Below are 12,339 nucleotides of genomic sequence, written 5' to 3'. Positions count from 1 at the left end.
TCACCGTTAACTCAATTATCGATTTTTTGAACTTGACTCTGATAACAATTCAAGTCCCGTATCGATAATCAACACACGAATTAAACGAATAACTCTCGTTTATATTAATCAGAAAATATATAACTCTAAAACTAATTACAAATGTCTCAAACCCTAACTCGGTTTGACTCTTGATGAACTTTAACTCGGTTACACCAAACTCACAATCTCTAATGTCTAACCATAACTCGGTTTATATAGACTAACCTAACTTGCTAGCCAAGACATTACCAAATATTGTAAAACCCTAATTCTTGGACTTGGGCCAAACAACAATTGAGCCAACACTATAAAATTATTCTCATTAGATATGTTACTTAATTTTAGTTCAGTCCATCTCTTTTACTCAGTTTGACCTTGAGACCATGCTTCATCAAAAGTACCATAGACTCTTCCGGAAGCACGGATGATCTTTCACCATCTGAATATGGTAATGGTAGATTATCGTGTATACCTGGTATTAAAAGGTTCGTGTTCGGGTTTGAGATACAGGTACACGATAAGTTTTCTTGTCATGTACAAGTATACATGTTTCTTGTTCGTGTCTTATCGTATACGGGTATACATGATATGCTAGCCTTAGAGCTAGTAGAGGCTTTTTCCGAAGCCTAGTTAACGTCAAGCCAGTACGATTTGACATAATATTAGAGGATGAATCTGAAGAAAACAAAAACACCCAACACATAGTTTTAACTTTAAAGTAGGCCCAAAAGACTTGAATAAAGAAAAATAGCATAACAATTTATGGGGTTCTCAATCAGCCACCGTTTGATCTGTTTTGCACGCAAAACCACGTAGAGAAACAGAAGAGATCAGCTTGTTTATTGGTCAAAAAATCTAACGGTTGTCAGTTATATTAATTTAATAGACTATTACATGAGACCTCTAGTCTAGTGGTGATGTGTTTTTCCTTTTTAAGGGTTTATGGATTTGAATATACGGAGGCATGGAGCATCAAATTAATAATGGAAGATTAAAATTATGTTTCAAAGCTCGAACTTGGGTACTGGTGACCGGTAAGTCTAGCTAATGGCTTACAACGGAGTTGAAACATCGTTAAAAAATAGCCTATGGAGTCGAACGAGATTTTAATTAACAGGTTTTAAATAGGGAATTGTATGGTGGCATTGCGGCAATATTTATCTATTTGGTTTTTATGCTTGGCTAATTGTTTCTTGCGATCACTCTCACTTGTTAGATTATAATTTGCATATGTATTCAATTGAACTTGTAAACTTTGCTAGACATGAATGTGTTATTTGTCGACTAGTAATCAGTGACTTGATCGTGTTCATGTGTTTGATATATTTGTATGTTGAAAGAACAATTTTAATTACGTCTTGTTTCTACTCTTTGGTCTTTATCACTGGATAACAAGGTGGTTTGACTTATAAGCGTCGGATAATGAGTTGATGACTATGATATTTTAGAACTTAACCATGATCTGTTACTTTCAGACTAATTAGTACATTTAGATGTTACATATGCTATTCTTTTTCTCAATTACAAGATCACCAAATTTTTCTCACATTAAAACCTAAGTTTATCATATATTAAGTTTACAATAGCAAAATAACACACAATAAAATTATTCAAACCCTAGTATACAATGAGGTTATAAAATAATATAAATTTCACAATATAGCAAATAACACACTATAAAATTATTTTCATTAGATACGGTACTTAATTTTAGTTCAGTCCATCTCTTTTGTTCAATTTGACCTTGAGACCATGCTTCATCATAAGTACCATAGACTCTGCTGGAAGCACGGGATGATCTTTCACTAGCTGAATATGGTAATGGTAGATTATCGTGGTTGCCACCATCTTCAGCTGAAACAAAGCCATATTCTTACCTAACAAGCTCTTGGTCCGGCATTGAATGTTGGGAACTTGTATGATGGCTCATGTTTGATTCCTCCACTATCAGAAATCCACCTTTCAGGTTTAAACTCCTTGCAGTCCACCCCCCATATTGATTCCATCCTTCCCATAGAATAAAAAGAGAGAATAATGTTGGTGTTTTGATCGACTTGGTGGCCACTTGGAAGGATATCTGGTTGTAGCGGAGATTTGTTATTGAAAGGGACAGGGGGATATAACCTTAAAGATTCACATAGAGCTCCATGAAGGTAAATCATTTTGTCCAACTCTTTAGTGTTCCATCTTTTACATGCACTGATCTAAAGAATTCAAAAAAAAAAATTAGAAAAAACTTTCAAAAAAGGTATCGTGTGTATTAAATAACTGAAAACCTGAGCTCTTTATATATATTTATAGATCAAATGAAAATTGTTAGAAATTAGAATAAAAAGAAAAGATGTGCAAAGATCAACTTTTACATCATTTCCTTATTGAGGTTACAAATAAGTCAATATGCCAGCTTGTCTTTGGAATGTTGCAGTTGCTACAATCAAGGGATTTTCAATTCATTTTCTTTATTGTGTTTCCTTGTTTGAGATGAAGGCTCCATCTATTTAATATTCTTTTTCTTTCTTTGTAATGAGCAACAAAAACCATAGCAATAATAAAAACAATTCTCTGTTATTTCTTAAAAGATGGTATCAAAGCAGTGAGTGATCCTTGAATCAATTCATATACTCTTGCTCATCATCTACCCCAGCCTTGCTTCTTTACAACTCTCAAAAACTGCCATGTCCAATGACAACAACCAGGTCAATACCGATCGCAAACATTCTTCGGAATGGTCTTAATTCCCAAAACCCAAACCACAAGCTTTCTGATAGCCTCACAATCAGTCTCAAATTAAACAGCCAAAATTATGCCCTTTGGGCAAGAATGATCCGTGTAGCCACAGGCGGAAAATCAAAAGCATTTCTGAGTCATCTTTCTGGAAAACCACCACCACCAGACCCAACTGACGATAAATACGATCAGTGGGAACAAGATGACTTAGTGGTTTTCTCATGGCTCATACAAAATATCGAACCATCTCTCGCCAGCAATCTCACCGAGTTTCCGACATCGAAATCGCTATGGGACGCCCTTGTAATCACATATAGCAGCGGGAAAGATAAATTGCAAACATTTGATTTACATGTCAAAGCTAACGAATTCAAACAAGATGGCATACCTCTTGAAGATATCTGGATAACCATGCAAGGTATATGGGGTGAAATCGATCCAAACCCTATGACATGTTCTGTTGACATTGCCACCTACAACAAAATTAGGGCGGAGCAAAAACTTTTTCAGTTCTTGAATGCATTAGATCGGAAGTTCGACCCCATTAAAAGGGAGATTCTTAGATGGGATCCATTACCCTCGGCTGAGGGTGCGTATCCATTACCCTCGGCCGACTGAAATGCACTCATTGTGGCATGACTAAACACACAAAAGATCAATGTTTTAAACTGGTCGGGTTCCCCGATTGGTGGACAGACGGCCATAAGAAGGGAAACAATGACCGAGGTAAGGCCGCCGCTGCCGTGAGCAACTCGGAAGCCACAAACAGCGGCGTCAACCAGTCACATAGTTGTGAGAGAAGTGGAGGATTTGGTGGAATGGTATCAACAGGTGTATCGGCCGGAGAAGAAGGACCCCGATCTGGTGATTTTGATAACATAGGTAATGGGTTTGAAACACTAGTTTCAAACCCTTGTATTTGCAACCATTCTTTTTTAGACCCTACAGTTAGAAAAATGTTAAATTACCCCCTTGAAAAACTTGTTAAGTCAAATAAAATTCCTATAGAATCTATTAATTATGATACTGGCCAAAACATTGAGAACGTTCCACAAGATTTTTTTTTTCACAAAATAAATGAAAAGAATATAGGAGAAGTTAATATGGCCCAAACGTGTAAAAATTCAAGTGAATCGTTGATTTTTGATTGTGGTGCTACGGACACCATGACTTTCGACTTATCCGACATAATATTAAATACTAAACCTAAAATTAACCACATAAAAACCGCAAATGGGGGAATAGTTCCCGTAAAGGGAGGGGGAATCGTTGAAATCTCTCCCACTTTAAAATTTTCAAACTGTCTTTACGTCCCTTCTTTGTCGCATAAACTATTATCCATTAGTCACGTGACAAAAGAATTAAATTGTACTGTGTTAATGCATCCGACCTTCTGCATCTTACAGGATATCAGGACGGGACCGATCATTGGGCGTGACACTGAACGCCAAGGATTGTACTATGTGGAAGAAGTGACTCATGGTACTGTGATGTTGGCTCATGGAAATATGAAAAGAGAAGCGTGGTTGTGGCATAGGAGATTGGGGCATCCATCTGTCGGTTATTTGCATATTTTATTTCCAAAACTTTTTCCTTCCAATGAAATGTTAAGTTGTAAAACTTGTGTCTTGGCTAAAAGCCATAGACATACTTTTAAACTAAATAACACACGAGTTAATTTACCTTTTTCCCTTATCCATTCAGACGTATGGCGACCGACAAAAGTTGTCGGAGGACAAAATTTTCGGTTTTTCGTCCTCTTTGTTGATGACTGCACTCGTATGACATGGATTTATTTCCTAAAACATAAATATGAAGTTTTTGATAAATTTACTATGTTTTATGACATGATACAAACACAATTCAAAACCAACATCCAAGTTCTTCGATCCGATAATGGTTGAGAATACATAAATGATTCGATGAAACAATTTTGTCAAACAAAAGGAATAATTCACCAAACATCATGCTCCTACACTCCCGAACAAAACGGCACCGTCGAACGAAAAAACCGCATTCTCTTAGAAATAACTCGAGCCCTATTGATTGAATCCCAAGTTCCTAAGTCTTTTTGGCCCGAAGCTCTCGCTACTGCCACATATCTTATCAATCAACTACCAACCAAAGCTCTTGACCTTAAAACACCTCTTCAAGCTCTTTCAGATTTTACCAAATTGCCAGCCGCCCTTACCTTACAACCACGTATATTTGGGTGCTCCGCCTTTGTTCACATACCCAAAATCAAGCGAGACAAACTTGACCCGTGTGCTGAAAAATGTGTATTTTTAGGTTATGGTGTCAATCAAAAAGGGTACCGGTGTTATTGCCCTGCAAAACGTCATGTGTACACTACCATGAACTGCGACTTTCTTGAAACCGAATTCTTTTATGCCTCCCAACACAGTGGTGAGGGGGAGAACGATCATGACACACTGAGTTGGCTAGAATGGGTTCCAAAATAGGCCCCATCATCCGAAGAAGTTAATCACAGTACCCAAGATAAGTCATCGACTTCACAACAATCTAGTGGACCAACAATCAGTGTTCTGGACCCAAATCCTCCTGACCTGACGGCCGGTGTAAGTAATTCTCAAACATTTGAAAATATAATAGATGAAGAGTCTCATGAAAATATTAATATATCTGACAATCATGAGATAGAAGTAGAACAAATAGTGCAGGAGGAACAAGAAGAAACAAGAGAAGGAGAAATAACTGAAAGATATGTTATTCCACCAAGAGCCAACCGAGGAATTCCTGCAAAGTGGTACTTACCAGAAAAACAATCTAAATCCTCCAGATATCCCATAACCAACATAGCGGAGGCGAAACTATCTAAAGAAGCTAAGGCATTTAACGCCTCTCTATACGCTGACCAAATTCCAAATTCTGTGGAACAAGCGTTAAAATTAACGAACTGGAAGGATGCTATGGAAACAGAGATGAAATCACTAATTAAAAATGATACATGGGAAATATGTGACCGGCCAACAGGAAAAAACCTGTAGGATGTCGATGGGTCTTCACGATTAAGCATAAACCAGACGGAACCATTGAAAGATACAAAGCACGGTTGGTGGCTAAAGGCTACACTCAAACGTATGAGATTGACTACCAAGAAACATTCTCTCCGGTAGCCAAGATTAACACAATCAGGGTCCTTTTCTCGATCGCTGCAAATTAAGGATGGCCTCTTCATCAATTTGATGTTAAAAATGCATTTCTTCATGGAGAATTGAAAGAAGAAGTATACATGGAAGCTCCACCCGGGTTCACAGAAAATTTCAAAACAAAGGAAGTCCGTCGCTTAAAAAGAACCATATATGGACTGAAATAGTCTCCTAGAGCTTGGTTTGGTCGATTCACCCTAGAAATGAAGGGATATGGATATCGACAAAGCAATTCAGATCATATACTCTTTCTTAAAAACAGAGGTAACCTTGTAACTTGTTTAATAATATATGTTGATGACATGATCATTACAGGGAACGATGATGAAGAAATGAAAAAGTTGAAAGCAAATTTGTTTAAAAAATTTGAAATAAAGGACCTAGGAAGGCTTAAGTACTTTCTGGGAATTGAAGTATTAAGATCTAAAAAGGGTATTTTTATATGTAAAAAAAAATATATTCTTGATCTTTTAGCTGAGACAGGAATGATCGACTGCAAACCGACCGACACGCCAATGATGGTTAATCATAAACTCCATATGGAAGAAGGAGGGGAACTGGCAGACAAAGAAAGGTACCAACGCTTGGTAGGAAAATTAATATATCTCTCACATACTCGTCCAGACATCGCATATGCAGTGGGGGTAGTGAGTAAATTTATGCATCAACCTCAAAACACTCACATGGAAGCAGTATGGAGAATTATCAGATATCTCAAAGGGACAACAGGCTACGGGGTTCTCTTCCAACAAAACAAACACCTAAAAGTTCAAGTGTATACTGATGCAGACTGGGCAGGGGACAAAGATGATGGAAGATCAACATCAGGGTACTTCACTTTAGTTGGTGGAAATTTGGTTACATGGAGAAGCAAAAAGCAGAAGGTCGTAGCCTTATCGAGTGCCGAAGCAGAATTCCGAGGAATTGCACGGGGCGTGGCAGAGGTTCTATGGATACGCAAACTTATGACAGAAATTGGTTTTCTCCAAAACGAAGCTAGTAGAATCATGTGTAACAAGGCCGCAATTCAAATTTCGAAAAATCCTGTTCAACATGATCGTACAAAGCACGTGGAGGTCAATAGGAACATCATCAAAGAAAAACTCGAAGCAGGGATTATAGAACTTCCATTCGTCCGATCAGAAGATCAACTTGCAGACATTTTAACTAAAGCCGTCAACGGAAGAATATTCAACAATTGTCTTAGTAAGTTGAGTATTGGAGACCTCACTACTCAACTTGAGGGGGAATGTTAGAAAATAGAATAAAAAGAAAAGATGTGCAAAGATCAACTTTTACATCATTTCCTTATTGAGGTTACAAACAAGTCAATATGCCAGCTTGTCTTTGGAACGTTGCAGTTGCTACAATCAAGGGATTTTCAATTCATTTTCTTTATTGTGTTTCCTTGTTTGAGATGAAGGCTCCATCTATTTAATATTCTTTTTCTTTCTTTGTAATGAACAACAAAAACCATAGCAATAATAAAAACAATTCTCTGTTATTTCTTAAAAGAAAAATAACAAAAATCAACAACTATCCCAATATTTAAACTAGAGATATAATAATAACTTATAAATAATAAAATATAAATGATAAACAAAATAATAGTAGTTACAATAGATAGTAAACTCTATTAACATACCTTTAAATGTGTGTGAATCTCTTCTAGAATCCTATCTCTGACGGTTGGGTTTCTAGCGAGCATAAAAAAGAACTAAGATAGAGCACTGCTGATGGTATCTTTTCCTGCAGCCATCAGATAACTAAGGTGTCTCTTAGAAATTTTGTAGGATCCTCAAAAGTGTCAATATGGTCTTTAAGCTCTCTCATGATCGCTATGAAAAATATGAATGTTTCCGTGTCAGGATTCATGTTATCGTACCTCTTTTGTTTTTGAGCCAAGCATTTGAATATGAATTGGTCAAGAATTTTCCATGCATCACTTAACTTCTTCTCCCTCCCCACTTTAAGAATTTGTTGCAATTTCCAAAGCCATGGGGGCGTAAAATGTCTAAGCAAAAGAGCTTCTTCAGCATCTGTGAAGACTTTCAAACATGGGTTGTAAGGAAAGTCAAGAGACAAGCTTTCTGGGTCGTTGTCAAGGAGTAGTTTGCATACGTTGTCAAAAGCAAACCTCTGAAATATATCTTGCAAATCTATCTCAGTGCCACTTTCACAAATAGATTCAAGTATAGGGAGAAGCCCATTTTCTACTTTGTCCCAGACAATTGTTTGCATCATACTCTGAAATCCTTCATGCTTTAGTATAGAAAAAATGACCTTGTGGCTTATCTCCCATATCTTACCATCAGCATTGAGAATTCCATCTCCTAGGGCGTCAAAGATCTTACGAAATTTGTCACCTTTGGGATAATTATTGAAGTTTTTACTTAGAATGTGATGGATGTCTAGAGGATCTGCTGTAAATATCATGTCCATGTTGGCTAACCAAGGGCCTTTCAACACGACCGTACCACGACCTTGTATCAATATTTCTGTGGCGTAGTCATGGAGTCGATGAAGGTTTACTAGAATCCCTGGCATCGTACCAAGAATTGGCCAGTTTGTGGGGATGATAGTTTCATGCTTTCTCTGTGTGTATATGGTTATTAAAATCAAAACGGGAATGCAAAACAATAAGAGAATGGCTAAGTATTCATGAAAAGCCATAGATTTGAAGTAAGTTTGACAGAAGGGAAATAGGGAATTACACTTAGTAGTGGTGTGTCTGGTGTAATTGTGATGTGTTGTTGATCCGAACTTTAAATAATAAATATATAAGCCACAAATTATCTTCTACCACCATTTTTCATTTAATGTAGTAGACCAGCATTTAAGATAGATGATACATGAACTTAAAAAAATAATAATAAATTAAATATAAATAAAAATAAAATAATCCAGAAAAGAAGATACATCATGTAGTTTTCTAAGTGCTTCATAAAAGTTACTCGAAACTCTTTTTTGTTTTTTTCAAAGTCACAAACAGATATTTGGATGTTGGAAATTTTTTTATAAGTGTTTTACTTGTTTTTTTTTTTTTTTTCGTTTTAAGGTGATATAACTTGAGCATATAAGAAACCTAATTACTATTTAAAGGTTTATTTTTTAGTTAACTTCAATAGTTAAGGTTAATTTTTGAGTTAAGAATTGTTCAATTTAAGTTAAACAGAAAAAAAATCATTAAATCGTAATCAGGCTAGATTCGTACATGTTTTATTTAGATCACTTATTTAAAAATAACATTTATAAAAAGAACTTATAAGATTGGAATACCTAACTAAAGTTGAGTTGAATTATAAGAAAATTAGAAGAGTTATATATATATATATATATATATATATATAACTATCTAACTAATTACCTACCATGAAATCCTATGTGTCGCTCTCAGGTTGTTCCTCTCATTCTCTAGAGCCACCAGATTGCTTGATTTTTAAATGGAGGCTTCTCATGTATTTGACCCGAATTCACGGGTATGGATCTTACCAAACCCGGATAGTCTTTAAATGGGTTATAACATCTCATATATTTATTAAACTCTTTCATAATCAAGCAATAATTTATGCCGGTCATGGGTCTCACCAAACCCGGATAACTCCTATACGGGTTATAACAACTCATTTATTTGTGAAATAACAATAATTTACACGGGTTATGGGTCTTTCCAAACCCGGATAGTCTTTAATTGGGTTATAAATCTCATTTATTAGTAAACACTATCATTAAAACCTAATTTAATTTATCTCCTTTACATGTTCTCTGTTGCTGGTCTATTATCTTCATCGTCGGTTAACTTCCGATATTACCCACCATTGTCAACTACATTAACATCCTCTTTTTCACTAGACAAATACTTGTGTTCATGTTTGCTCATTTAAAAAAATCAACATGCTCGTGTCCGTTAATGTTTGTTCATTAGAAATCTAAAAAACCTACACATCTCAATTGAAAAAACTAACGCTAAAAAATATAATAACAAACTAATATATACGCATTAAATTAAAACTAAACTACGTTAAAAAATAAAATAAATCATCATAAAATAGCAAAATGATTAAAACAAAAAATTTGAATAAACCCCCGTAACACGGGAGGATTAAACTAGTATATATATATAGGGTAAGGATCCTAAGAGAACCCTTTGCAAATTGAGAATTTTGAGAGCCATTTTGGACCACTAAAATCACATTTAAAAAAATATTTAAAAAAATCATAAAACAAAAAATAACAAAAATTTTTAAAAAGGAAAAAAAACCAAAATTATTGTATTTCATTCCGGTTTCATTAAAAAAAATAAAAAAATTAAAAAAAACGTCATATTATACAAATATGTATAATTTTATTTAATATTTAGTTACGTAATATACACATATGTACATTGTCATTTATCTTAAATTATACACATATGTATAAAAAAATCATGTAAATGTACATATATGTATATATTATACATAGGTGTATATAATTTGGCTAAACCGAGTTTTTTTATGAAATCGGGATGTTAAAATAAGAATTTTGGTTTTTTTACTTTATTCATTTTTGTATTTTTTTTATTTTATGATTTTTTATTTTTGGGTTTTTTGTGGTTCAAAATGGTTCTCATAGTTCTCAATTTCAAAAAGGTTCTCTCATGATCCTGATCCTATAAATATATCCCAAAAATAAAAAACTCATAAAATAAAAAAAAAAACACAAAAATCAAAAAAATAAAAAAACCAAAATTCTTATTTTATTATCCCGGTTTCATAAAAAAAACTCGGTTTAGCTAAATTATATACATATATGTATACTTTATACATATATGTACATTTACATGATTTTTTTGTACACATGTGTATAATTTAAGATAAATGATACTGTACATATGTGTATATTACGTAACTAAATATTATATAAAACTATACATATGTGTATAACACGACTTTTTTTTTAATTTTTTTAATGAAACCGGAATGAAATATAAGAATTTTGGTTTTTTTACTTTTTTAAAATTTTTATTATTTTTGTTTTATGATTTTTTTAAATATTTTTTTAAAGGTGTTTTTAGTGGTCCAAAATGGTTCTTAAAGTTCTCAATTTGCAAAGGGTTCTCTTAGGATCCTTACCCTATATATATATATATATATATATATTATTTAGAGAATTCCGGTTTGCGTCTACGTGGTCTTTGAGTGGACCGCTTTTGAGCCTCTTTGAGCTAAAATGACACGAATGAATTCCCATGATTTCTTGACGTGTCGGGTTGAGTCCCTTAGTCATCATTCCATTATTAACGGTATTAATTTGAGGTGCACAATTGACTTTTTACCTCTATATAATCTCATCGAACCGTTTACGCCAATGTAGTTTTTGAAACACTTGGTTTTTACATCCTTACATCTTAACCAGTTATACCTCCATCTCCACACCACCATCTTCAATCAAAACCTCAATTATTGAAATTAACGAATGTTGAAAATAATGGATATTGGAATGGTAGGTGTAGATTCCCAACCATCATTATTTGAATAAGTTCTCTTCAAAAATTAATAATTCAAAAATTAATAACTGGCTTGTTATGATTTTATCCACATTTTTTTGGATGATCACTTTTTTTTTCAACACAATTACATGTGTATTGTTCCCCAAATAGTATTCATCAATAGTAGTTTGCAACAGTGAAGTTAGTATTATAAACATTAACGTAATGTATGTAACAATAATTTATATATCAACAAAAGTTACTTGATTTACCTACTCCCTGTTCTCTTGTTATTTCCACATATTGCTTTAATATCTTGTTATAATTAGTGGTGATTATAACACGTTATCAGCACGAGTCGTTTATATCTTAATCAATAAGGTAAGCCTAGCTAAAAACTATGAAGGTAAACACATAGTTAATAAGGGTCAATAATATAAATTGAAAAGATAATTATCATGATAAACAAAAAATAATAATAGTAACAAAATATAAAGGACACCTAATTAATTAGTACCGAGTTCATTCTTATTATTATGTATACTAATTTTTCATCTTTTTTTGATAACATGTCATTTGTATTTCATTTATTCTATTAATTAAAAATTATATATATATATATATATATGTATATATATATATATATATATGAAAGGTTTTTTATGAAAAAAATACTTGCACCATCTTTTTAGAAATGTCAACACATCAACATATTCACACTACTACAGAACATGTAGATTAGAAGCGGTGAATATTCAGGTTAGAAGCGGTTTTTAACCGCTCCTAAGATCATTGCTTCTAATTGATTTTGTTGCATGTTTGAAGCAGTTTATTGATTTTGTCTTGTTTTTGAAGCGGATCAATCTTTAAAGCGATTCTTTATATAAACCGCTTCTAACAGACACCTTTTTTATACTACAAAAAGTATTCAATTTTTTCAAATTAAAAGCTGTA

At 33.8% G+C, this 12,339-nt stretch overlaps 1 pseudogene; it reads right to left on the bottom strand.

Annotated features, from left to right (window-relative positions):
* Positions 1–1,731: 1,731 nt before the first annotated feature.
* LOC143555441 (alkane hydroxylase MAH1-like) lies at positions 1,732–8,745 on the bottom strand (annotated as a pseudogene).
* Between the last annotated feature and the right edge of the window lie 3,594 nt (positions 8,746–12,339).

This window comes from Bidens hawaiensis, unplaced genomic scaffold (genome assembly GCF_021521415.1).
Source record: "Bidens hawaiensis isolate Kalapana, Puna unplaced genomic scaffold, B.hawaiensis_p1.1 tig00018131_1, whole genome shotgun sequence".
Lineage (NCBI taxonomy): Eukaryota > Viridiplantae > Streptophyta > Magnoliopsida > Asterales > Asteraceae > Bidens > Bidens hawaiensis.
Note: the sequence above shows the minus strand (reverse complement) of the source record. Positions and strands in the feature narration are given on the sequence as shown.